Source organism: Myodes glareolus, chromosome 1 (genome assembly GCF_982192425.1).
Source record: "Myodes glareolus chromosome 1, mMyoGla1.1, whole genome shotgun sequence".
Taxonomy (NCBI): domain Eukaryota; kingdom Metazoa; phylum Chordata; class Mammalia; order Rodentia; family Cricetidae; genus Myodes; species Myodes glareolus.
Genome location: NC_142026.1, coordinates 40536261 through 40559677, shown reverse-complemented (window position 1 = coordinate 40559677; position 23417 = coordinate 40536261). Strand labels below are relative to the sequence as shown.

Here is a 23417-nt window from a genome sequence, read left to right as displayed (position 1 = left end):
CAGAAACATTAAACTCCTTTAACCCATACATAGATCATTATAAATTTAATGACAAATGATTACCTTTCTATCCTATTTGGTATCAATAATGAAAGTTTCTTTCCTTGCTTCAACTACTTACACTTTCAGATGTAGGTAACAGTTAGAAATTTCATCATAAAATCTCCCACATTTTATTAACAAATATTCATTATAGCAAATACTGAGTGTCATTGTATTTTACATACATGTCTATCATGTACTTTGGCTCATAACCATCTCTCATCACACGTCTGATTCCTGAGTTCATGCTGTTGACAGTGATGAGGACATAGACTTTCTGATAAGGAAAAAAACAACTGATGAAGCTGATCACATCAGAGAAACTACTGCTGGAAATGCTTATGACAAGGGTGGCATTTCTATGTAGTTTTTTTCCTTTCTGTGCTAATGTTACACACTGCAAAATTACAACATGAGCCCTCTCTGAATCTCATATTCCTAATTTATATTGCATTCACACTTCTAATAGAAAAGTGCTTGAAATCCTGCAGAAGTCTGTCTGGCTGTGTCTGGCTGTGTGTCTGTGTGTGTATATATGCATGAAGTAATAATTTGGGTTTTAAAATAAGACTATTATTTGGTGTGCTAGTGTCTGCAGTCACAGCACTTGGAAGGTAAAGATGTAATTAGCAGTTCAAGGTCAGGTTGAACTACATAGCATGTTAGACCCACTCTAAATTAAATAAATGATAGATAGAAAGATAGATAGATAGATAGATAGATAGACAGACAGACAGACAGACAAAATAGTAAAATTTAAAACCAAATTGGGACTAAAGAGACGCAGGTTAAGAGGACCTGATTTCAGTTCCCAGTGCCCATTCATGCCCTTTTATCACTACCTGTAACTTCAGCTCCAGGGGTTCTAACACCCTCTCTGGCCTCTGAGGGCACCTAGACTCACATGTACATACGTACATGTAGACACACAAGCAAGCATTTCCTTTAAAAAATAAATGAAATTGAGCGGTCTGCCTGAAAATGTTATTACTTTCAGGACCAGACAAATTCAGGACTTTCAAGGTCCTGGAACTCTTCAAGGTCATGTCGTATATGGCAGTGTCCTTGTGTTCTGTATGCAACCATGGAAAATACATAAGAACATAAAGGTTTTAGCTCCAGAAATACTCTTTCAAAGTTAAACTATACTTCCAAAATATAACATCCTAAAGAGGGTAGAAAAAACTGTCTCACAATATATGGATGCTATTGTACATGATCCCACAAGACTGTCTCCTAAACACTGACAATTCTAGAACCTTATCAAACGACCAGCATAAGTGTTGCTGCTTATTCTTTCATAGTAATTAGCACCGAAAATGGAAACTTAACTAAATTTTTAATGAAGTATACATCTTTTAAACACCTTAAGTATGCTCTGAAGGGGAGCATTGAGAAAAACCACTGTGAAAAAAGCACCATGTCTACACATCCAATAAAAGTTTACTGGACAAATACTTGATGCCTTAACACTCATGTTAAGGACCAACTTCGAATAACCTGGAGTTTTGCATCGTTTGAGTGTATATTCAAGCTATATAAGTATTAAATATACTCATAATTCTATAAAACCCATTTTAAGAAGCCAAAGGAAGCTGTTCCAAAGCAGATTTACTTAGGAGTTCTAATCCACTTAGCACAAAGTTCCCGGCTCTGCCATCCTTCATATAAAATTACTTTTTACTTATTTAGAATTATACCTTTCGTACTAAGTAGCTACAAAATTATTTCCCTTTATTATAAATAATTCTCTCCTTTATCATTGTGATAAAAGGTTCTAGCATCATGCTATACGTGTTGGTATCTTGGAGACACCAAAAAGCACATAGCACAGTGCCTGATAGAGCACAGGCTATGCTCAATGAATGTTACTTAAATTTATTTTTCACAGCATCTATTTCCATTTATGTATTAACTACAAATGGTTTCAGAAGTCTCAAAATTCAAATTACCATTTTTTTTTACTTTCTGTCATACGCTATAAATTAAACATAACCATAGATATAAAAATAATGAAAGTCCCTGTGTATTCAAACAACTTAGGCACTTGAGGGCGTTGAGTTCAGGGTTTTCAAGAATTAAAATACTTTAAATAAAATGTCCTCAGAAAAGGACACGAAAGCCCAGGGAATTCACATTTATTTTCTCTTCTATTTCTCTCACAAGCAAAACAAAAAAAACAAAAAAAAACCCAAAAAACTATGCTTCAATATTTATAAGACTAAGAATAATGGATGTGCGTAAGATTGCTTTAACATGCACTTTTGCCTTTTAAGACCAGCTTCAACTCTGTGAAAGGTCAAAAACATAGACTTAATTATACAGAAAAAAGATGATTTAACTGCAGTGCACATTCAATAGACAAAAATCTAAAGAAAGCTATCCTGCCAGAAACATTTACAAATCAATTCATTACATTGATTTGGAATGAGTTGCACTATAATTTAAGACATAGATTACACAAGACAAATAATAAAGTTCTGATTCAAAGTTTCATTTGATTGCATACTTGACTTGAGCATTTTCAAGAAATAGTCATTTTGCTAACCTTAATAAGTACCACTGTATGTAAATAATGGGTTTTAGTAGAGTAAGGATTAAAAGTGTAATAACTAAATTTGAAAAGTATCCCAAGACTAGTGTGCTTGACTTAATCAATTCAATAAACTATTAATGTCTTATTAAGAAACAGTGTTTCTATTTGAAAATGATTTAGCCAACAAACAATATGCAGACGATCACAACTTACTTTCTACTTCTAATGTAATGTTGAAGGAAAAATTAAGACTTGGCTCCATCTTTATTTTGGGGGGTGTGGTCCTTGGGACTAGGTAATTACACCTACATTCTTTTTGCCTTCCACAAGTCTCCTGACGACTTGATCTCTTATTTTACTGTGGTTTAGATGTTTGTCCATTTTCTTTTTTTATTTACAGTCTTAAAAGGTAGAGACAATAAAAGTTGCAGCTACTCAGGGCACTTCTCAAATAGTACAGAATGTGGTGTTCAGAAAGAAAGAGATTGATGATGTAAAGCAACAATTTCCATCTGCATCCCTCCTGAGGTGGCAGAGCTAAAGTCAGACAACAACAAGGTCTTTTTTATGTAACTAAGTCTTTCCCTCATTGCAGTCTCTCCTGGAGCTCAGTTCCCTTTATCCAAGCAATGACACAATTAAACTAGGCAACCTCAGAATCTTTCCTTATTTTAATTGTTCCAACATCCATATAAGTCAAATAAACATTGATAACAGAAATCAACCTGCTACCTGTTAATAACAGAACAATTTCATATCTAAGTGATACACGGATATATAAACACAAAAATTTGGTAAAGTCACGTGTAAGTTATTGAGAACCAATGTAGAACTGTTAAAGTCCTAACAACATGAAATAGATTGTGAGGGCATCCTCAAAAACTTTTCACTCCGCTAGACAAACAAACAAAAATGTGAAAAATCGAGTAGAAAACGCAATGAAAATTAAATGTCCTTCTTATCTAGTTTCCTGAAAACTGAAGGAGACAGACTTGTAACCGAAACTGTGGTTTATGCAAGAGATAACTAAAGACTTTTTAGTTACTCTAGTAAATGTCAAGAGCCATTTAAATGTTCCAAAAATTGTTACCCCGTTGAACCCAGTAGTTTTGTTTTAAAATAGCTGTACTGAACTTTGCCATAAATTTTCAAAACAACTACCATTCATCAATGGAAATAAATGATGTTGCTGTGACATTTCTCCTATAAATTTTAACAGGATTTAAGCTGCCTAATGTTTCTAATTGAAAGTGTTCTCTTTCTCTTTCTCATTATAAATAGACGAGGAAAGGGGTAAAACAACACGTGTATTCTCTATTACTTGAGCCACGATTATATCAAGATTCAGTGTCTAAAACATCAATTTAAAATACATTTCCTTAACAATTTTCAACTTATTTCCAAGGTAATTCTAAAATGAATTTAATTAGAGACAAATAGGCATCTTTATCCAAATATTCATTGCTAATAGCACACAGGCTTAAAAGACAACGCCGGCTCAGGCTGGATACCAGAGGCACAACCTTAGCTACCACTGCCACCTGCTGTTGGCTAGAAATAATTTTCCAGCTTACTAGAAATAATCTAGTAACAGAAATAGGAAAATGAGCTGGTAAGGTGTGGAGGACTTGGTGGAGATTAAAGGAAGGGAAAGTCATGGTCAAAATATATTGTATGAAGACTTTTTAAAATAAAAAATTAAGAAAATAAACAATTGAAATATTGCAAACACGTTGTCAAGAAAAGCAAACACCAACACGATGACAAAGGCATTTTCTAAGCAAGCTGCTGACAGGTTTTTACCCAGAAAAAAAGTACAATTATATCTCTGCTACAGCAGGAGACTGAAAGGACCTCTAATCCTTTGTGCTTATTACATTTTATTCGGTATTTTGATTTTTAACAAGCATATTTTAGGCCGGGTGGTGGTGGCGCACACCTTTAATCCCAGCAATCGGGAGGCAGAGGCAGGCGGATCTCTGTGAGTTCGAGACCAGTCTGATCTACAAAAGCTACAGAGGAACCCTGTCTCGAAAAACAAAACAAAACAAACAAACAAACAAAAAGCACAAGCTTGTTTTAATAAGACAAAAAAAGGTGGGACAGTACAGAGGAAGAGAGACATGAGAAGAACTGACCAATTTCCTTCAAGGAAATAATGTTTAATGTACTCAAGACAATATAAAGATACATGGAGAGATGCAATTAAATGGTCAAAACTGATAAATCTGGTGGATGAAGACTTGGGAACTCATTGTTCCAACCTGTTTTGTCTTTCCAAGGCTTAGACAAACTTCTAAAGAAAAAGTTTATGCAACAGAAAAACACAAATTACACTTTGAATTTCTTTATTATTGCAGCTATGCGGCATCTGGACAGAGATTACAGGCTAGGAGGTCATTGGATGGACATCGCCTGTGTTTGTGAGGGGTAGCTATGCAGGCATTACAGGGTGAGAGTTCACCTGGGGTAGATCACACCCTCATAATCACCATTGCTTCTCCTTAAGATTTAAAACACCACATGAAATTGGTGAGGTTGTAGTGACCAGAACTTGGTTGAGGTCCATTGATGAAGAAGTATTTCCTCTTGGTCAATACATTAGAATCTCAGCTCTACTTCTGACCCAGAGTGGAGACATGACATTCCAAGATACCTAAAACATAGGACTACAAGGACATATTTCTGTTCTCTCAATTGTCTGGTGTGTTAGCTAGTTTTATGTCAACTTGACACGATCTAGGGTCAGTTTGTCCCCACCAAGCCTGTCGTAAATTTTCTTCATTGGCAACTGATGCGAGAAGCCCAGCTAACTCTGGGTCATGGCACCCCTGTGCTGGTAGTCCTGGTGCTATAAGAAAGCAGATGTGAGAGACAGAGAGAGACAGAGAGACAGAGACAGACAGACAGAGACAGAAACAGAGAGACAGACACACAGGGGCGGAGACACGGAAAGAGAAAGCCATTAGTAGCTCACTCCATAGCCTCTGCATCAGCCCCTGCCTCCAGGTTCCTGCCCTGTTTGAGTTCCTATCCTGACTGCCATCATTGATAACAGTGCTGTGGAACTGGAAGCTGAAATAAACCCTTTCCTCTCCAACTTTCTTTCTGCCATAGTGCTTTATCAACGCAATAGAAACCATAAATAAGGAAGCTGGCCAGATCACTTTTCAGGGAAGTCCATTTACCAGAAGGCACACTAAGGTGGGAGGAATAATTGTGAATTAATGAGATCGTGTCATTATATGCTGAGACCTCTCCAAAGCAGACAAAATTCCTCTACTTTTCTAACCAAAAGAACATAGCCTCTCCTCATCTTTGAATTCGGGTCAAAATTCTAAGCATAGTTGCTTTAAGACTCTTCAGAGTCTAGACATCCTCACTCTTCTTGTGAGACCCTTCCACTCTAAACTGTTGACAGACCTCCACTGCTGAACCTGCCTGCTTCCTTGGGTTCTTTTTAAGTTAGGATTTCTATTACTATGAAGGGACACCATGATCATGGCAACTCTTTCAAACAAAAACATCTACTTGGGGGGTATCTTATAGTTTTAGAGGTAAGGTCCATTATTCTCATGATGGGACATGGTGGCATGCAGGCAGACACAGTGCTGGAGAAGGAGCTGAGAGCCCTGCATCTTCATCAGCAGGCAACAGGAAGTGAACTGAGACACTGGGCCTTGCTTGAGCAAAGGCTGCCTCATAGCCCATCCCAGAAAGTGACAAACTTCTTCCTACAAGGGCACACCTACTTCAGCAAGGACACACCTCCGAATAGTTCCAATCCCTTTGGGGGCCACTTTCTTGCAAACCACCACAAATTCTAAATCAAAAGTCATGCCCGTCTTTCTCCTTTCATGAGTGTGTTCTCCTCTTCTATGGTCCACCTTCTCCTTCCAGCAGCTGCAAAGGCTGACCACTCACCTCCCCTGCTGCTTGCTCCAAAAATCTTACCATCTTGAGCTTCTTTCCAATTTTTTTTAAATGCCTTTATCAAGGAGGCCAGCAATCCACAGAAGGGTCCCTGATCCCCTGGTGACATAGTTTAACTTCATGGGCCTGAATGAAGCACTGACCTTGATAAACAGACTAAATACGTGTTTCAAAGTGTAAAAATGACGAGAATATTTTTGGAGAAAATGGCAAGGATTCCTCCCCTCCCCTCCCTGTTTCGGGGATGCATGATTTACAGCAGCCTTAGATCTTTCAGGAGCTGCCAGTTGTGTTGCTGGAGCACTGACCTAACATTGTCTCTGGGGTAAAGTTGAAACAAAGTATATAAAAGAACTTGAGAATGCCCGGTGCTTTTTTATTTAACAATTTAACAGCTTCAAACCTGACAGTTTAGTTGCTCTTAAACCATTGTCAAAGAACTTTAGCTCCCCAATAGATAGGGAAAAAAAAGAAGAAAAGAAGTTTCAAATACATTCTTCATAAGGATAGAGGAATTTCTTACTATTTAAAATGAAACTTCATTTAAATTTCATTGACATAGAAACCTAACCACTGGGCTGCGGCAGACAGCTTTTGGTTGGGAATTTCCCCTCTTACTTCCTCTATCCGTAGAAACTTCAATTCGACCACCCCAGCAAGCCATGGCCTTCACGAGCTGATGCTTCCGTCCTCTAAGAACTTAGAATGCTGATTTAGAAACAATAGTTCAGTCTTTGGTATGTTTTGAAGTATACACGGGGCAATCTTCAAGTGTTAAAAATGTGAAAATAAAACAGAAATGTCTACATAAGAAGAGTATGGAGAAAAGCAAATATATAAGAAAAGAAGGAGAAAACTGACCACACAAAGAAGGTCAGTAAAGACTGGTAGATTCTCAGCCCTCTAGGAGCATAGCGATGTTTCCATGTATGGTTTCCCATAGGCAGGCCCTGCATTCCAATCACCACTGTTCATTGCAGTAACGCAAGCTTCACGTGGGATCTATTTCACTAATGCCAAAACCGTTGAGTCCAACAATTGGCCAACATAAATGATGCAAGAAAACTTTTGACAGAACAGCAACAAAAACTAGAATGCTAGCCAATAATAAAACACAGAAAGATGTAGATATCTAGTTGTAAAATCAAGTTTTAGAGAAAGGCACACTTCAGAGAGAACCATAATATTTATCTTGAATGGAGTCCGTATCCAGGACTTGTAAAGGTGCCTGTACTGGACTGTGTGAGAAGTTCTAGGTAGTCACTTCTGTGACTTATGCGTTCCTTCTGCAATCCTTCATGGAAAGAAATGTAATCCTATGTGTCCTCTATCCCTGGCTTGACCGTGTGACATATTTTGGACAACCAGATATGGTTGAAAAATATACATAACACTCCAAGCAGTACAATTAGCACCACCACAGTTCCTCCATGGCTTTTACTCCTCTTTAACCACAGATGAAAAAAATTTAAAAAAAAGCAATGTAAATATATATTCCAAGTCAGCCTCTAATAGACACACTATATGAACAAGAAACAGGTCTATATTGTTACACCTGGAATTTGGGAATGGATTAGTATGTAATATAACCGCACTAGGCTGACTTACATATGTCTCAATAGATTCTCACTAGAAAAGAAAGGCAATGGGCAAGAATATGAATATTTCACTGGGAGGTTCATTTATTCATTACTAATAAGCTTGCACTTTAAACAAACCCTTTTAGTTTTCAAGCAATTATTCTGTTAATGGCTTTAAAAATCTTTGCCCACAGTGTTTGCTAAGGGATACATTTATACTTCATCCAAATTTCTAAAAATTGATAATACATTTATCAAAAAGCCTGTTTCCAGGACTGGAGAGAGAGTTCAGGAATTAAGAACACATGCTGCTCTTCCAGAAGACCCTTGTTTAATTTCTACCCTTTGTTGAACAATTCACAAACACCTGTAACTCCAGCTGCAGGGATCCACCATCTTCTTCTGGCTTTAGTGGACACATAGACACACACACACACACACACACACACACACACATTAATATAAATAAAAATAAATCTCTTGTTGTTTTTGGTTTTCTGTTTTTCGAGATATGGTTTCTCTCTGTATATTTGACTGTCCTGGAATTCGCTCTGTAGACCAGGCTGGCCTCGAACTCACAGACATCCATTTCCCTCTGCCTCCTGAGTACAGGGATTAAAGGCACGCACCACCACCACCCGGCTAATAATAAAAATAAATCTTAATAAACCAATTATCTTTAAAATATATTTCAAAGACATTTTAATTTTAGCATCTATTCTTTACTAAAAAAAACTAAACATTACTTTTCAAATGAAACATTAAAAGAAAATCTTGACAGGGTTTATACTTTCCCTGTATATGTTGCAAACCCCCTAACACCAAGATTCAGAGACTTTCAAACTGTATGACTCCAACAATTCCAACAAAATTAGCAATTAACATTAGTCTTACTCTCGGTCATTTTATGACTACTGCTTTGAATGTAATAAAATGTGGCTTTACCAAATTAGAACCATTATGTATCTTGAATAAGAAATTATTTATTGATACATTTGGAGAGGCATATGTCACAGTGTGTATACGGAGGTCAGAGAACAGCTTGCAAGACTCTTTCCATTGTGTGGGTTCCAAGACTCGAACTCAGGTAATCAGTGTTGGTGGCAAGCACTTTCACCACTGAGGCCACCTCATCACCCCTGTAACTACCTTTTTTTTCCTTAAAGCAATGTCATATTTAATAAAGTTTTTACATCTATAAAAATTATCAAGAAGATGTAGACATAAAGGTGATATTAGTTCTATATATTCTGTCATCTGATCAGCTGTTTGATTCCAAATAAATTACATTAATTCTCTAAGATGGTAAGATTTCGTCAGAAAAATATTTTATAAGTTTTGCCTAAGGCATAAAGTAGGAAACATCGCAATATATTTTCTGATTCCTTAAAGGTATCACAATTGCTTAATTGTGGATCACTCTCAGACACCTTGGGTTGCCCATTATACATGTTAAAAGTCTAAATCAAAGGCTACAGCATGTAACTGTGATGACCAATCTTAAAAGAGAGCCATGTGGTCACGAGTGAAGCCGAAGAATTGATGGTTACCTAGAACCTTACACAAACCTTAGCATGAAGTTTAGGCTATTAAAGAACCACATGCTATCTCTTTTCCTTCCTTATTTTTTTTCTTTAGAGATAAAGTCTTCTTCTGTGGTCATAACTAGCCTGGAACTTTCTAGGTAAACCTGGATGACCTTGATATTATTTCCGTATAGGGATTACAGGCTTGTACTACCAAATTCTGAACTATGGGTACTTCACCACTACCCATATCATAACAACGACAATAAACCACATTCATGAGAGAGCTAACTTCTTCAGTGCACCCTGTTATTCTAGGTGATCACTAGATAACTACTCTCCATTCCAAGGACTTATAGCATTTTCCATACCAATAAGGAGATTAAGAAATAACCAAATGCTTAAATTATAATAACTACTATTACTCTAAGCTTTTCACATATGTACACATAACAATTGAATGCTGACCATCCAAGTGTTTCTATACGAAAGCTGAGGCACAGATTTAATTAATTGCATCAAAAATCACACATTATAAATAGCAAAAGGAGTTTGAACCCAGGCAGGCAATATCAAAACTCTTTATCAGTCAAATATTGTTATATTGATGTACAATGAAATCAAACTGTTGAAGAAAAGAAAAAGACGTGAATTCAACCAATCTGTATTCTCTATCTAAGTTCATCACTTCCAGCACTGTGATGTTTTGTTTTGAATGTCCACTTGGCACAAAGTAGAGTCACTGGGGAAAGGACCCTCAATGAAGAATCATCTAGATTAGGTCAGTCTATGGGCATGCCTGTGAGCAATTTTCTTATTTGGATTAATTAAGGTAAGAAGAGCCACCCTAAATGTGGGTGGCAGCATTTCAAGGCTGGGTCCTGGGCTGAATGAAAAGAAAGAGCTGTTGAGCACTGGCATACAAGCATTAATTCACTGCTCTCTGCTCTTAACCGTGAAAGTAATTTGATTAACTGCTTCAACTTCCTGTTCCCTTGATTTACTCAAAATGATCAACCATAACCCAGGATCATAAACCAAATAAACCTTTCTTCCTTATGCTGCTTTTAGCAGAGTGTTTTATCACAGCAACCAGAAATAAAACTAAAACAATTGCTGTGATGTATTTTCTTTGTTGTCTTTGAAGAATCCATTTTTATTTCACTGATGGGGTTAGAAAATATGAGCTTATAAAACAGACTTTGTTCGCGGTAATGAAAACATATAGCTGGAAAAGTTAAAGTCAGGAGCAAGCATACAGTCATGATATAAGTGGAAGGAATGACTACTCCACACCGCCGAGAACAAGTCCCTGCCACAGCACAGTATGACACAGGAATCCACCCAGGCCGTAAGACAGTGCATGTCTGTCGTAACTTTTACGACAGAATGCTTGAGGTCTAGGCTATAGCTCAGGGTGTACTTGGCATGCACCAAGCTCGGTCTTGCATATCTAGCACCTAGCTAATTCGTTAAATAACAATGATAATGTAAAATAAGTCATGGTTTTCTTAATATAAATACAACTATTGTGTGAAAATACTTGTTAAAGAAGAATTCTTAGATTGAGATTTGAATATCACTGGCAACTTATCATAAACAGTTGTTTTTGTGGAAAAGATATGTTACTCAAGTACAAATTTTTCAATTCGTGGTTTGATAAATCATTAATTAGTTGACAAAAATCTGTATTTCCCATTTGAATATTTTTAAACATCAAAAAAGAAGCACAAAATACAGTTTAATTTAAAACTAAAATTTAATGTCTTCATGTAAGTTTTAGTTTGGTATTCAAAAAATTATAAAAGGAATTATCAGAGAAAGTGACAAAATTTTATTTGCTCAAGCCATCCACTTAGATGCAGATTATTAGATTCTATCCAAAACACTAATTTTCCACAAATGATCAAGAATTGAAATTCTGATTGTTATATTATAAAAAGATTTTATGTTTTAATCCTAATTTTGAAATGAGAAAGCTTAGATACACCAAATATAGGGAAAATACCCTACGTTTTCATATCTAACTTTGCTCAAAATTAAGATACCAGAATAATGAAAAATGGATTGTTTTAATATGCAACTGAATAACGATCACTATTCTGTTTTAAATCAATGAATATCAGCTTCTGTAAATTCCCAAGGCAAGTTTCCTTACCAAAGCAATAATTGGAAGATGTTTATATTTAAATTTTTTAAGAGTCCTGGTGAAGATTCTTTTTCTCCATGTATCTGTTGCTTTCCTGTCCGTAAATCCAAGGATATCTATAAGTCTTAATAATAGTTAATGTATTAAGTAACTAATCCACTATTCCAAAGTCAAATGTGTTACCAAAATACTGCTCCAGAGAAATATTGCAATTGCCTCAGCCCACTTTCAATAAGGGATCTCTAATGAAAGTTGCTCTTTAGGCTTAACCTAGAGCGGTGACCTGTGGGGAAAATTGAGTCTTTGTAAAATGTGTTACAGTTTACTACTAAGAATGCAGAAGCGGCACAACTGATGAACCAGCAAATCTGCTCTGACTTACTTAGACGATGCTGAATGAATTTGAATATCATCAAAATACATTATCCTTCCCCATAATGTGCTCCCTGCGATCCGCTCTGTCCTCGCGCATTTGGAAAAGAACTGTAAGGACTTTGATATTTTGTGTGCATATGCTAGCAATGCGGCATTATATAAAAACTAAAAGAAAGTATTGTTCTTAAGTTTTCTTTATTTTTGAGAGTTTTATATATGTACACAACAAAATACAGTCATATCTACTATCTTGCACCACCTCTGTATCTTTGCATATCTCCAAACACATTCCTCTCCTAATTTCAAGTCCTTTTTTCAAAACCCAATAAATCGAGCTTGTGCAACATGTATGTGCATGTTGTATGAGGCCATGGACTAGAGCATGGGGCACCTACTAGTGGATTCATCATCAAATGATGATGATGATGATGATGATGATGATGATGATGGTGGTGGTGGTGGTGGTGATTCTTCCTCACCCAGCAACTATGTACTATCAATAGTTCCTCAGAAGGTGTGGGAAAGGGAGATTGGCATGATATTGCTTGGGTCCTGTGCAGGTAATTCCAGTTAGTTCATGTGTGTGATAGCTAGGTCATGCCCCGAAGACAGCATTTCAAGCATTCCTTCCCATCACCAAGCCCTTACATTCTCCCTACCTCCCTCTCTGCAGGGCACTGTGGGCCTTGGGAGAGAAGCTTGATTTCTATGCTCCATTTAAGACAGTTTCCTTTTCTGAGCACTTTGACAAGCTATGCTTCTCTCTGCTGACTGCTGCCCATAACAGACACCTACCTCTCTGACCAGGACTGACAATAGCCTAGGTCTATAGATGTAAACTGTTGGCCCAACAGTTAGGCAGAGCACAGAAGTGTAGGCTGAGTGAAAAACATATTATTATTTTTAAATGATAATAATGAAGTTTTTAATAAGAAAGTTGTGTGTGAGTATTTAAAACCAAGAGAAACATTCACACAATGATTGGCAGTGATATATAATTAATGAAGTTTCCTTCTTTGAATATTTATCATTGATCAGGCAAAACTATAGAGATGTAGATTAAAATCATACTTCTACTGGTGAAAACATATCTTATATTTTTGTTGATTATGTTCCTTTTTGTGGGGGTTGCATCACATGTGAAGGTCAAAAGGCAACTTGTGGAAATAGATTCTCTCCTGACATGTGAACCCTGAAGATCAGACTCAGGTTATCAGTTTAAGGAGCAAGCACATTTGATTATTAAGCCCTGGCCCCTATCTATCTCTTAACAACATGCCTTTTAATCTTCTCTTTCTTTCCCTTCCCTTCTCTTCTCTCCTCTCCCCTCCCCTTCCTCTGTTTTCCTCCTCTTTCTTTCCTCCTACCCTGACACAATGTGAAGGCTACAAAAATTATTAGACACACTTTAATGTGCAAAGATGAAACGATAACTGTTTTTCAAAGGAATTGCTAATCTTGCAGGTACCACAGGAGATGTAATAACTCCCACATAGATACGGGAGAGGCTTACAAAGTCCTATCCCTAGCATGGAGCTGTCATCAATTTTTAGCTGCTATGGGAGGGAAAGACAATTTTCTTTAAGAATGTAACCTCTGGCAAGTTGACCATACCTCATGGGAAGACCACACATTCACAGACTATTTATGAAGCACAAATTCATCTTCAGAATTAAAATTTTCTTTAAGCACACAAAGTAAGATAGATAGGAAAGAGGGGTGAATCTTGGAAATTTTGAGAAGGGATAAACATGATCAAAAGATGTTTTACAATACTCTCAAAGAACTAATTTAGAAAGGTATGATAAAAGATATATGCTATAAAAGTGTTAGTTTATAATGTTTTGGTGGAAGCGGACAGCAGGATATAGATGTTTCACTGAGATGCTAACACATGTCTTAGTCTTGTGTGTATAAAAAGTGAAACATTCGCAAGAAATTGGTACATGTAAGAGAGGAGAGAGCAGAGAAATAGGTATTTCTAACAAAAGAAATAAAAGCTGAGATATGAGGGTTTCTGTGTTACACAATTGAGTCTCTGATACAAAGCAAGTGAGACTAATAAAGTTTATCAAAGCTATAGACAAACGGAACTAGAGGTACCCAACACAGAGGAGCGTCAAAAAATAATCATTACTAAAACAATTGTTGTTTAATAAACAATAAAATAATTCTGTTAAAGTAATTCTTACCACCCCACTTTTAAATTCTATAAACAGAATAGAATATATAATATTTTAGCTTTACAAACCTTTACATGTCCATGTATAAGTAAATGAACATATAAATATATATCTTAGTGATGCATTGCAATTATCAAAATGAAGGACTTTCTGTGTGTACTCTTGAGTTCAATGAATAATAATTAAACATTATAGAAAACTGAAGAACATGTAGATATTAAAATACCATTTGGCTCTATTCTGGCAGGTAAATTATGGGATACATAAACTGTTACAAAGCCAATAGAGCAACCCCCAGGGAACGTCCTTAAGGATGAGGTGGACCCAGTAAAAGTGGCAAGGGTAAGGTACTGATGATGAGCAGTTATAAAATATATATCAGACTGACTTTCATCATCGATTACTCTCTGGTTCTAGATCATTCCACATCCTTCCAAAATGTAAGCTTACAGTCAAGTTATAATATATAATATACTATTATACTTGGGATCATAAAAACACAAATGGTAAAATTGCTATGATTTCATAACTACCTGACCATATTATGATAGCTATTTTTCCCTTGTAAGTGATATTAAAACTTGGTCATGGAAAAGAGGAAGGAGGCAGAGGTCATGTGAAGGAGAAGGGGAGGCTACTGCCTAACATACAGTGAAGTCTGGAATCCCTTTACTCCTGCATCACCCTGAAGAATGTGCAAAAGTGGTCCTGTTTCTCTTTACCTCTATGTTTGACAGGTTCTATAGGTCAGGGGTTTGCAAATGAACATGTATCTTAGTGTATCAAATTTCTGTTGCTAAGGAAATAAGATAATGAGTAAAAAAGAAATGACGAGAAACAATGTAGGTCACTCATGGTTTATCCAGCAGAGGTTAAATAGACATTTAACAAATCAGAGATATTTTCTATAACTGGTCTTCACTACGTTTAAATTCTGAAAAAAGAAAATATTTGGTAGCAGAATCTGATCCATTTTTGCCTTCCTTCAGGTTCTACTCACCACCAACATTTTAAGAATTCCGTATGGGTTTTACAATGAACGAATGAGTCATAGTCTAAATTTTACTGCAGGTCAACGAGTCTGATCCTTCATAGGCAGCATCAGACTGGAGGCCTGCCTCCACGAGAGCTCTGTGTGATTTAACTCGGAGGTATTTTTACCAACAGCAGACAACTTTTGAACTAAGACAAAATGGAATATTCTATGAGCTGTCACTATCAGCACTTTTTAAACAGGCAATCATTCTTCATCCTGGCTTTCTGAGTATTTCACATGACCTTCGGTAACAAGCCCAGCTTTCCCACTGTCCTGCCAGGTGGATTTATATTGGACCTAGTTAAAGAGTATATTGACAATAAATATATTCTCAAGAATCTTTCATGGGAACTTAAAATAGATAAAACATTTTGACCCCAGCATTAAAAGTCATTAGAAAATGCTGAAAAGTTCATTTTATCTATCATCCATATATCTATCGTCATCTACCTATATGTGTGTATATTTGTGTATGTGTATTATATGCATGCATAGAGAGATGTACTTATTAACATGTATGCATGGCTTTTGGAATAACTATATTCCTTAGAAAAAGAAATAGAATATTATTTTTTTCAAAACTCTGTAAATGAATTGAGTTCAGATTGACAGTTCTGTTCAGAGAATAAAAACAAATGTTCTCTTGCAGATTCAAAAAGTGTTTACTAATCACTCTAAATGTTATTCCTCTTTTTAATGTATTCTGAAAATATCTTAGCAATCAGCAACATATTATTGTTGTAATGACAGCTGAGGAGGCAACAGAAATCCTCTCCGTGGTATAAAATCAGGGAACTTGTGGACAGCTGGAAGAGCAGGACAGAACATTTTGTTTAGAAATAATATATAAGGTGTCCCCGGATCACGGGCACTTCATTCTAGCCATTTATTCCAAAATTCTAAATTTACATCTGAAGTAACCTTTTATCCGGCACAAAAACAGAATACAATCACCCGCAACAGTAAATTAACCCACCTGTGTGCGTATAATGTGTGGCTTTAAATACAGCACTAAATTACCCATCCTCGGTAGAGAAAGAACGGACTCTGATTCATAGAGCAGGTAACAAACCTAAGGCTCTCAATCATGGCTGAGAGAATTTACGTGCGCGGCAGACATTCACTCTCAGTAGAAGGTCATCACTTCACAGCCTGGGAAATAATCCCTGCCCGCCGACTTGCAAAGTGCCTGAGGCATCACTCCTGAGAGGCATAACTCGACTTCTTTCAAGGCTAGAGGTCAGAGCCATGATCACAGCTCCATCAAATTTAAAGGAAAAAGTATCTAGGGTCAAAAATATCCTGAAGGGGAAAAAAAAGAATACTGAAATTCAAAAAAAAAAAAAGAAAGAAAGAAAAATATGTTGTGCTCCTCTGGGCTTTGGCAAGGTGATGGAACAACCTGTTGCAGAATATTAAATGTAGATTTTTTTTTCATCTGAAGGCTTCAAAAATAACTGAACTAAAACTGAATACAGAATCTGATAGATGTCACGCTACAGTCAGTTTTGAGGACATTTTAAAATGCGACAAATCCATTTAAATGCTCATCATCCTAGACAGTCTAAAAACGAAAAAAAAAATAGATCAAGTGTAAGTGACTTACACACGGAATGTGAGCGGCAGCTTGGGGATGAAATTACTGCATCAATTAACTCGAGGACACAGAAGGAATGCTGCTCTTTCAAGCAATGGTAATTTTGTCTCTGATCAGACAAATTCCTCCTTGCATCATGGTTGCTGCTTCATAAACCATAACTCGTACAGCACACGTAGAGAGATGATCTGTAAATAAAAATAAAGTGATGTTTGGGACCTAAACGCATGAACTAAATTGATGTGTGTGTGAAAAATACAGTCATTTCCATGTACTTCCGAGAGTGAAACACTGAAAATTGTTTTGGAACACCGTAAGACAGATGAAATCACCATTAAAATGAACAAAAGTGGCTTGGTACCCATAAAAAAACATAAGTGAGTGCATCTAAAGATTAAGGGCGCTTCTGGATGTTACACACTGCAAAGGGTAAGATGCTTTATTCTGGTCATCTCCACTGACTGCTATTACATGCTGTCATTTTCAGTAAAGGCAAAGGTGTTTGCAAGAGCAGAGGGAACAGGGGAGGCCTTCATGCAGAGAAGCTGGGAAGTGCTGAGTGAGCCCTGTCATCACTTGTCCAGCCAGGACTCCTGAATATCAGAACTTGAGGTCAAGATTTTATGGTGTGTTTTTCTCATACGTCTGACACTAGCACACTCTGCTACTACCCCCTTACCATGCAGTGTATTCGACTTACTTTTCCTATTTTGTATTAATGGCCTGATTCTACAGAGGGGAGGAAGCACTCTGGCAAAGAGGTTGCCCTGTACTCTTACTGGCCTTCAAAACTTAGTTCAGAGGTCATCTCGTTGCTGTGTTCTGTACTGCTAAGAGACTATACTGTGCGCAGTGTGGGGCTAAGTTAAACCTGACTTCATGGCTTATTATCCAAAGCTTTATTTCTTGCTCACACAAATCTCTTGAAGAGCTGCCAGCGTTCCCTGATGCCTGTCTTCCAAGGGTGAAGGCCAGTCCTGTATCCTTGTACCTTTATCTTAATGTGCTTCCAGACTGCAATCACAAGGTGACGAAAATGTGTGGAGTCATGTACTGTCCCCTTAGCTGCTTCAGCCAGAAGATCACCACTTGACTGACTTCTGACTATTAACTAAAAATTATCAAACCCCGAGGCCATGCTTCTATGCAAGAGACTTCAGTCACATTTCCTTTGCAGCGGGCCTCTCCAGAAAGGCTGGAGCAAAGATAAACACTGAGTCCCCTAGACCTTTTCTGATCCTTCCCTGTGCATCTATATTTAGTGTGCTCAATAAATTCTCTGATTTTTTAATAGCACAAGCATTTGTTTGTCCCTTAAATTGCTTCATCAGACAAGGAACTTCTTGAGATAGATAGAGATAGAAAGAGAGAGACAGAGAGACAGAGAGACAGAGAGAGACAGAGAGAGAGAGAGAGAGAGAGAGAGCGAGAGAGCGAGAGAGAGCGAGATTTCACTACCTAATTTATACAAACATGAAGTCAACATAACCACGGAAAATCAAGTGAATGGTAAAAGTTATTTGAGAGAGTGTGGTAGCCATATCCTAACTGTGCCAGATTTAATATGAAGACAGTCATGTGCTCAACATCAACAAACACTGACTGAATGCTTCTTCTATGTCAAGTGAAAACTGTACAAAAAGAAAGAGTCAATGAGAAAGATGAGGGTGTCCTTAAGCGGTAGTTACAGCCTAATTGGGAAGTGCACTGTATAAACATCAGACACAAGAAAATGTAAAAGAGAATAATAAAATAACAATAGGAACTTATTTTGGTTTCTCTTCCTGCTGGTATGATGAAATGCATGACAAGGACAACTTAAGGACGGAAAGGGTTTATTCTAGTGCACAGTTCAAGGGTGAACCACCAGGACACCGAAGTCAAAGCAACAGACAGTTTAGACTGCTGCTCACAACCCATCACAGTTTGGAAGAAAAGTGTAATGTATTCAACATTACTGCTCAGCTTCCTTTCTCACTTTACATACTTCAGGAGCCCAGCAAGGGAACAGTGCCACCCACAAGAGTGGGCATTGCCACCTCGATTAATGCAGTCCAAAAAATTTTCCACACAAGTGCATAGGTGTCTATTTCCCAAGTGGTTCTAGAATGTAGGGAATATTTTTAGATGGCATTTTAACTTATATATAAATGGCAAGATCTTGTAATTAGAAAATCCCAGGGGAAGATGATTATGAGAGAGTAGTTAGATCCAAGGTTATTAGATCAGGGCAAACCTGGCATATTCCAAATCATAATATGTGCATTCCTCAATCTGTAGTAGCTCTCCTATGTTGCATATGATGATATATTAAAAATTAGAAAACTCTAATTAGAAAAATCATTTATTTGCAGCTACATGTCAAACTATGTTGTACTAAGGACCACATGGAGTCACAAAGATATTACTGATCATGAAGGAAACACTAAGTATGTGAGGTGCTGAGTGAATGTGTGCTATTGACATGAGCTGATCATGTAATGAACCCTAACTTCATATCCGTGGAAAAATGGCAAAGCCTTCTTCCAAGGTATGAGACTTGGGGAAATAGCAAAATCTTTCCACAGAAGTGAAGCTCAGAGAGATGGCAGAGCCTTCATCTAATCCATGTGCAGAAGATTTTAGTGTGTGCAGTAAATGTTCATCATAGCTTCCCTTCCCTACATACTTATGACTTTAAGGCTGCTCCCTACTGAAGCTGCTCCTCCAGACATGAGTTAACCTCGTCTCCTTGTTCAGCTTTAAGTAATAACTTCACCCCCGTTCAGCTGCATGTGATGCACACTGAGCTCACCAGTGCTACAGTTTCTCAATTGGGGTGGGGGGCTGTCCACCTGACCTCACATTTTCTGTTCTCAGGTATGAGTGCATTGGTTATCCCTTCATGTTCATACTGCCCCAGTCAGGTTCATTTTGGGAGCCACACTGGATGTAGCAAGTGACACCAGAAAAGGGATAAGGATGTAGGCATTGGCAGTGGCGAGTTCTTATCCATCAGATGGGGAAGCAAGCCCAAGAGAAGCACTCTTAGACAGTAAAAGAATGAAAGGAAAAGGAAGAAATAAAGGGAAAGGAAGGGATCAAAGCAGAGAAGGAACGAAGGACAGAGAATCAAATACAAGCATAAGGAAGCACATCTTGGCGTGTAGGTGTCAGGAACATCAGACAAACAGAATCTAGAGATAGGTCATCATATGTCAGTACTGTGAGAGACTTAGAGAAACTATGGGTGCAGAGTAAAGCATTACAGGTAAATCCACTCTTAGATTATGTTCAGTCAAGTTAGCTTGACTTATTTCTAGACAGCTTTTCCTAACTTAATTTATCCCATCTACCTTTTGCCTCAGGGTTTATACCTTTCTCTCTCTCTTTCTTTTCTTCTTATTCTGTGGTTGGCTGTGTTGCTGTGTTGCTGACCCCTGGCATCCTCCTTTCTTCTCTTCTCACATCTATCTCTCTCTTTATTTTTTTGGTGTAGGAGGTTCTTCTGTTTGTGTGCTGCTTTCATTGGTTGAATAAAGAGACTGCCTTGACCTTTTGATAGGGCAGCCCTTAGGTGGGTGGAGTAGACAGAACAGAATTCTGGAAAGAAGGGAAGTGTGGCAGACGCCATGAATCTCTGACCTGAGCCAGTCGTAGGTTAGAATATTGCTGGTAAGCCACAGTCACGTGGTGAAGCACAGATTTAATAGAAATAGGTTAATCAAGATGTGAGAGTTAGTCATTAAGAGGCTAGAGATAATGGGCCAGGCAGTAATTTAATTAATACAGTTTCTATATGGTTATTTTGGAGGGTAAAGCTAGCCAGGCGGGCCTGGACTAGCAGGCTGCCACTTCTCCACTACAGCAGAGTGCCCAATGTGATGGACTAAATCCACTTAAAAACCTGAGAGAGCTCAAAAAGGAGAGAAAGAGAGAGTTTAACACAGCTTTTTGCTGTTTGCTGGTGGCATGCTGCAGAAAGAATTTCCTGACTCAGCAGCCCTACCAAAAAAAAAAAAAAAAACCACACCATTTTAAAATGCGGTTTCCAGGGCTGTGCTGCCAGTGCGAACTCTGGCTATAAAACATTTCAATGACATTTGTGGGACCCGGGTGTTTCTGTGCCCACTAGGTTTGGGAGGAAACTGGATGAGACCATGCTTATGACTCAGCACTCCCTGGCTGAGGTGGCAGGATCAGGTTTGCTAGGTGTGCACAAGCAGGAGAGCATGGCAGATGTCTGCCGACATACAGAGAGATGTTTCCAGGCTGCTCAGTGCTCTGCATGGTAGATTTGGCTATAACTCAGATTAAGAAAAAATATTTATGCACTGCACACTCATTCTCAGAGTTAAAGTGTTGAGTGTGGTTCCTACCTGGCAGCCCCAGAGCTAGCAGAATTGGTACATCCACCATTTTGAAATTGGAAAGATGTGGAGCTAACATGCAAAGCAGCCGTAACTAAGCTGCTTAACATTTTAAAAGCTCTTCAAGACAGTAGAGAATTCAAGAAAATACAATAGGAGAGATTCAGACATAAAAGACCTCTGAATTGGTCATGGTGTTAGATAAACCATGTAGGCTTGGGAGAGAAAAGATAAAGAGTATACAGAGTCATAATATAAAGTTAACGCTTTAAAAAAAGACACAGAGTACAGATAGTCATAGACTAAAAAAAGTAAGTCATGTAAAAATGGAAAACTCACAAAGAGTCTGTATTCTCTGTATTATTGTGTTTTCTTTGAATTTTTTGACTGTAAAGGAGCTAAATGCAGAGAGACCTTTCATTATATGGGCTGCCAAGCTAAACCAGCATGGATATTATAAAGGTATTATAACTTCAGAATTTGGGTCTAAGGATATGATGCTTTGGAAAAGAGGTTCTTCTTTTGTTTTCACAGAGGATGAGACCCTGTGGGTTGCTTCTAGACCAATATGGTATGATAGATCACGCCCTCCTGAAAGGTTGCCTTAAACACCCTCAGAAAATTAATTCGCTCAACTGGTGACTGAGATGAACCTAGCACATAAGATACACCATGAAAGACCTGATTAACATCGCCCCCATAGAGCAGGAAGAAGTTTGGAGAGAAAAAAACTGCGCCCATATTCCCAAATAATGTTTATAAATGTTCTTTACATTTAAAGGGGGATATATTATATACATATATATTAATTCATATGATATAATATATTCATATATATGAATAATTTGCATTGATATGAATCTTGGTTTACTGATACTAATTTAACGTCAGTCTTGTTGTCTGCATATTTCTTCTATATATTTTATACATTCTCTATATATTCTCTCTGCCTGTCAGTCCCATCTATCCCTTTCCTGCCTAGCAATTGGCCATTCAGCTCTTTATTAGACCAATACTATTATTATGCCTGTATTAGGCAGGCACAGTAACACAACTTCACAGAGTTAAACAAATGCAACATAAAAGAATGAAATACATCTTTGCATCATTAAACAAATATTCCTCAGCATAAATGAATGTAACATATCCTAAAACAATGCTCCACAACAATAGACAGGGCATTTAGCCAGTTGGGAGAGAATAGGACAAGAGTCGGGGTGCTTACGGGGGGGAGGAATTTTAAACATGTTCCTGTTCTCACTTTCAGTTTATAGAGCCTTATTTAATGATCCATGGATGCAGAACCCCTATCTCACAGGAGATCAGACTTCCTCAGATGGGCCCCAAAGATCTTTCCCCTCAGATGACGAAGAATTGGCCACTTCTCCCTGAGAGACAGCCACAGACAGTGATGCAGGTCAAGCTTGTCCCAATCTGCCTGGTCCTACAAATGCCAATACTAAATAGAATGTTTAGGAGAACAAAGCCACCAACCCATGACAATATTCCTTGAGACTGGGCCATGGACAAACTCAAGAGACCGTGGTCTCCCTCCTTCCAGCAGGTCTCCTTTATGAGAAATTAGCGGGGAAACACTGTTGGTTAGACAGCCTACCCATATTTGAACTAAATCCCCCTGGGGAACGTTACATCAACATGAGACTGTCTTTCAAATCTTTAAGGTCAAACTGTCCCCGCTCTGTGTCTATGCTCTCCGGGGCTACTGATCCTTTCGCTAAGGACTTGTTCAGAGTGTCCTCAGTAACATTCCCTGGCTTCCCCCTTAGTTAAGCATGGCAAAATTTTACATCAACCCAGGACTTTACCTGCTATTAAAAATTGAGTTTATAGCACTATGTCAGTTCCAGGAGCAGCATCACCATGGAATTTCTACACCATGGAATTTCTACACCATGGAATTTCTACAGCTCCAGACCTGATTCTAGGTACCAATTACAACACTGCCTTACCACTGAATTACAGATTACACAGGCCTACCAACAAATTAGTATAGCTGTCTTACAGGCACAGAGACAGTTGCTCACTAAAAGGAAAAGGCCTGTCACTGGCTGATACTCACCAGGGCCTAGAAGAGTTACACAGATTTTACA

At 37.8% G+C, this 23417-nt stretch overlaps 1 long non-coding RNA gene across 2 annotated transcripts in view; it reads right to left on the bottom strand.

The window, feature by feature from the left end:
• Window positions 1–23417, bottom strand: part of LOC125405535 (uncharacterized) — a 133966-nt gene that overhangs the window by 105179 nt on the left and 5370 nt on the right. For both annotated transcript variants that reach the window (XR_007233600.3, XR_015003866.2), the window contains exon 2: window positions 16967–17145. This is a non-coding gene — a long non-coding RNA (uncharacterized LOC125405535). The remainder of the gene's footprint in view (window positions 1–16966; window positions 17146–23417) is intronic.